The sequence below is a fragment of the Cibotium barometz genome, chromosome 30 (genome assembly GCF_041138505.1).
Source record: "Cibotium barometz isolate CiBa-2024 chromosome 30, ASM4113850v1, whole genome shotgun sequence".
NCBI lineage: Eukaryota > Viridiplantae > Streptophyta > Polypodiopsida > Cyatheales > Cibotiaceae > Cibotium > Cibotium barometz.
The window spans coordinates 8,810,224-8,815,079 of NC_141075.1; the positions used below are offsets into that span (position 1 = coordinate 8,810,224).

The following is a 4,856-nucleotide window of genomic DNA, read 5'->3' on the forward strand; positions in this document are numbered from 1 at the left end:
AATTCATGATGTGTCATTTAGTCAAGTGGGGTGATTAACTGACAGTGATTAAGTACAAGGCTGGGTGGTCATGGTATATTATTATTTGGCGCTTACATGAGAAGGTAAAGTATTAACTTACCAAGGTTAAAAATGCTTTAACACACACCATGACACTCGGACTCCATACATTGCGGAGTATTGCTTTTCAAAAATTAAATGTTTCAAATATTCGACAATCGCTTTGGACGCGGGCGTGGTAATCAGAGAAGCATCAGGCTGCCGGCACCAGCCGGCGCATTATGTATATTCAACTCTTTTCCTCTTTGAATGTACATTGTTTCACTACCGCAGGCTTCTTGTGATGTTTGTACAGCCCGCAAGACTTCTAGCTGATAGAACCAATATTCCGTTTGCTAACAGTGCTCTTCGCCAAAGATGTCCACAGATCACACCCCGTACAATCCCCCCGACATGTCAGCTTTCGACTTCAGCATGGAAGATTTCCCTGTGGAGTGCGGTGCTGGAGCAGTTTCGCGCTCTGGGCTGACTGTAGCTGATGATGAAGAACAATACAAGGCGCCAGCATTCAAGTTCCCAGTACTGCGAACTTCATCGCTTAAATGGGATGAGTACAATAGCAGCGCCAAGCACATTGTGGCGGGTGAGAACTTTGTGGTGGAGATCGAGAGTAGCGGAGATAAATTGAAGAGGTTCCGGGTTGTCACTGTCGCTGTGAGGGCTGCGTGCCGTTTCCAGCTGGGAAGGCAGCTAATCCTAGGAGATGATGATCACCTTGATCAAATACAAGGCATCGTAAGGAGACGCGATCTGGAGAAGCTAGCGCAGCTGGGTGGTGTCTACAGAGTTGCCAAGATGCTGCAGACGAGCTTACAAACAGGTATCGATGCCAGGGATGAGGAGGAGGAAGAATTCGCCAGAAGGAGGCAGGTGTTCGGGGAGAATGCATATCCTAGAAGGCATAGCAAAACCTTGTGGCATTTCCTGTACGAGGCCAGTAAAGACGTTACTCTGAACCTCCTTATGTTGTGTGCAATTTTGTCGCTGGCTTTCGGGATCAAAAGTGAAGGTCTACAGCAAGGCTGGTATGATGGTGTCAGCATCTCATTCGCCGTTGTTCTAGTGGTGGTAGTGACGGCCGTCAGTGACTTCCGGCAGGCTCGTGAATTTCAGAGCCTTGACAAAGAGAAAGATAACATCCAAGTGCAAGTGGTGAGAGCAGGCAGGAGAAAAGGCATGCCCATCTTCGACGTCGTGGTGGGCGACCTGGTGGAGCTTCGCGTCGGTGACCAGGTCCCTGCAGACGGCCTCTTTTTGAAGGGGCAATGCCTGGCCATTAACGAGTCCAGCATGACCGGAGAGAGCGAGCTACTGCTTCCTGACCACGATCAGCATCCCTTCTTGTGGTCTGGCTGCAAAGTGCAGGAGGGATACGGCTCCATGCTCGTTACTGCCGTGGGCACTAACACAGAATGGGGGCAAACCATGGCAACCATTTCCAGTGACAATGCAGAGGAAAGCCCTCTCCAAGCTCGCCTAAATAGCGCTGCGATTCTGATTGGTAAGGTTGGCTTGACAGTGGCATTGCTTGTTCTAATAATCCTCTTGGTTTTCTACTTTAGCGGCCACACGTCAGGCGCTGGTAGCTCAGGAACGAGGTTCCGGGCAGGGGAGACGAGTGCGAGTCAAGTGCTGAATACTATTGTGGACATATTCTCCATCGCTGTGACTATTGTGGTGGTGGCAGTGCCCGAAGGCCTTCCTCTGGCTGTCACGCTCTCCTTGGCCTACTCCATGCGCAAGATGATGGCGGACAAAGCACTGGTACGCCGGCTCTCTGCTTGCGAGACCATGGGATGTGCCACTACCATCTGCAGCGACAAGACTGGCACCCTAACTACGAACAAGATGACCGTGGTGAAGGCATGGAGTGCAGGCAAGATGATAGAGTTAGAAGCTGCTGCGAGGCATACAGAGATTAATACTACCCTAGGTCTTCTTTTCCAAGGAATCGCTCAGAACACTGCAGGGAGTGTGTTTGTGCCATTAAAGGGACAACTAGCAGTTGACTCGCTGGAGACCGTAGAGGTCAGCGGCAGCCCAACAGAGAAGGCACTCATATGGTGGGGCTTGAAATTGGGCATGAAGTTCGAGGAGACGAGGTGTGAATCAATGGTGTTGAAAGTAGAAACGTTCAGTTCTGTGAAGAAGCGTGCAGGAGTGGCTTTGAAGATGTCTAGGGATGGAAGAGTCTTCGTGCATTGGAAGGGAGCAGCGGAGATCATTCTGGCAGCTTGCTGCAAATGGCAAAGCGAAGGAGGCATAGCAATAGACATGTCAGTGCAGAAGCGGAAGGAGATGGAAAACATAATCGACGGAATGGCATCGGCTAGCCTGCGTTGCATCGCTTTTGCGTGCTGCGAGGTTCAGGATGAAAAGACATTGTTGTCGGATGGTCATCTGCCAGAGGATGACTTGACGCTGCTTGCTGTGGTGGGCATGAAGGACCCTTGCAGGCCAGGGGTAGCCAAAGCGGTGGAGCGGGTGAAGGCGGCCGGAGTGAGGGTGAGAATGGTGACCGGAGACAACCTGGCCACCGCCAAAGCCATTGCCACCGAATGCTCCATCCTTGGTGCAAGTGACATGGCGGTAGATGGGCCCACCTTCCGCCTGTGGGACGACAGGGAGATGCGAGAGAAGCTGCCGCGTGTAGCTGTGCTGGCTCGGGCTCTGCCGTCCGACAAGCTGCTGTTGGTGAAGACTCTCCAATCCATGGGGGACGTGGTGGCGGTGACCGGCGATGGCACCAACGACGCCCCTGCTCTGCACCAAGCCAACATCGGCCTCTCCATGGGGATTGAAGGCACGGAGGTCGCCAAGCAGAGCTCTGACATCATCATCCTGGATGACAACTTCGCCTCAATTGTGAGGGTCGTGCAATGGGGCCGCTCTGTCTACTTCAACATCCAGAAATTCTTGCAGTTCCAACTCACTGTGAACGTGGTGGCGCTGGCAGTGAATTTCGTGGCAGCCGTCACGTCTGGCAGTGTGCCGTTGACAGCCGTGCAACTGCTATGGGTGAACCTCATCATGGATACACTGGGCGCACTGGCACTTGCTACAGAGCCACCCGCAGACGATCTCATGTCTGGACCCCCTGTATCCCACCAGGAGCCGCTACTCAGCAATGCCATGTGGCGCAACTTAGCCTTCCAAGCGGCGTACCAAGTGGCCATCCTCCTCACTCTGCAATTCCACGGTGAGTCTCTCTTGCGACTCCGCGGCCACACCGAAGCGGCCGCCCTCATCAAGCGCACTGTCATCTTCAACACCTTTGTACTCTGCCAAGTCTTCAACGAAGTCAATGCTCGCCAGCTTCACAGGCGCAACATTTTCCACGGTATCCTTAGTAGCCACCTCTTCCTGGGTATCCTGGCAGGCACGCTCATCCTTCAAGTGGTGATGGTGGAGTTCCTGGAGAAGTTCGCCTCGACCATGCGCCTGGGTTGGCAGCACTGGTTGGTCTGCATTGGGCTTGCATTATTAAGCTGGCCGATCGCCTTTGTTGTCAAGTCGATTCCTGTCCCTAGCACACAGATCCTCAAGAAGCTCTCATGGCGGAGGATTCGGCACCGCCAAGCGAACTTTTAGTTCATGTTCTAAACAGGTGCGGTAAAGACTCTAGTGGCTCTGGTGACTTAGAGTCCCCAACAAGTATCATCTATTAAAATAGAGAGGAAAACTGGCAGAATGGATAACTCTAATAAACTGATTTTAAAAATGCTATGGAGGAATTTTGCCCAAAAGCAATTTCGTTTTGCACAAATCTGTGTGTGTGTGTGTGCATATGTAGTGTAGCAGAGATATGAAACACATGAACATCAATGTTTTAAATCCCTTAAACAACTCATGCAAAATGCTTTTTAAAATTGGAAAACTAGAATTTTGCACTTTTGTAGTACTGAAAAATACGTTAATCACAACTCATTTAAGGCATAGGCCAGAACTGTTACCCCATTCTCTTGCATTTAAAAAATACGAAAACCAATTTCCATGTGTGTGTGCGTGCGCTCTGTCAAGCATGGAGAGCAACTTATTCAATAATCATGCGAGTGGGTGTTAAGTTGAGTTAAGTCGAGTGGGCATAATTAATAGGTAAGGACGCTTGTGTCAAGGCGGATGTGGGCGTGTGGGCATTGCCACACATGCATAAGTGGATGCCCCCGTACGTCGAGTCAGGTGTGACGGCTTGCATGCATGGAGGAGACTTGGATTCATTGTCCAGAGGAGGATGTGGGGAGCTAGGGGGATTGGGGGATTAGTGAGAGGAGTATTCTGAAGACATGAAATGCTCACAAACGCAGGAGGATGAGGGAAGGGAGCGAAAGAAGGTGGTTCCGAAGTGGGAAGCGGATAGAATCATCGCCCATGCCCAAAGACCTCAGACAAGGAGTGCTGAGGTATTTTTGAAGGTTTCACCCGAGCTGGTGATTGGTTTGTTTTCTATGTGCAACGTAATTATTTTTTGCTCTGGTAAGCCTCCATCTAAAGCTGATATTGCTAAATGGCTGCAAGACAACATTTTCCATGATAGAGTTGTCTCCCAAGTTTTCTACTTTTAGGAAAGGTATTCTTTAATATGTTGTTTACTAAGGGTCAGGCTATTTCTGAGTTGTTTGCAAAATCCCCTCTGTTCATGGATCATAGGTTGAAGCATGCAATGCCATTTGATCTGTTTTTTGATCTAAATAAGAGCTTGTCTGAGGCCTATCATGTCTGGGTTGAGGCTGTAGGATTACCCCCTTGGCTTTGACTAGCGTTGAGTGAAATAGCCAGTGCTATTGGTCCAATTCTGT

General features: G+C 50.2%; 1 pseudogene; it reads left to right on the forward strand.

Annotated features, from left to right (window-relative positions):
- Positions 1-365: 365 nt before the first annotated feature.
- Positions 366-3,730, forward strand: LOC147621121 (calcium-transporting ATPase 5, plasma membrane-type pseudogene; annotated as a pseudogene).
- The last annotated feature ends 1,126 nt before the right edge of the window (positions 3,731-4,856 follow it).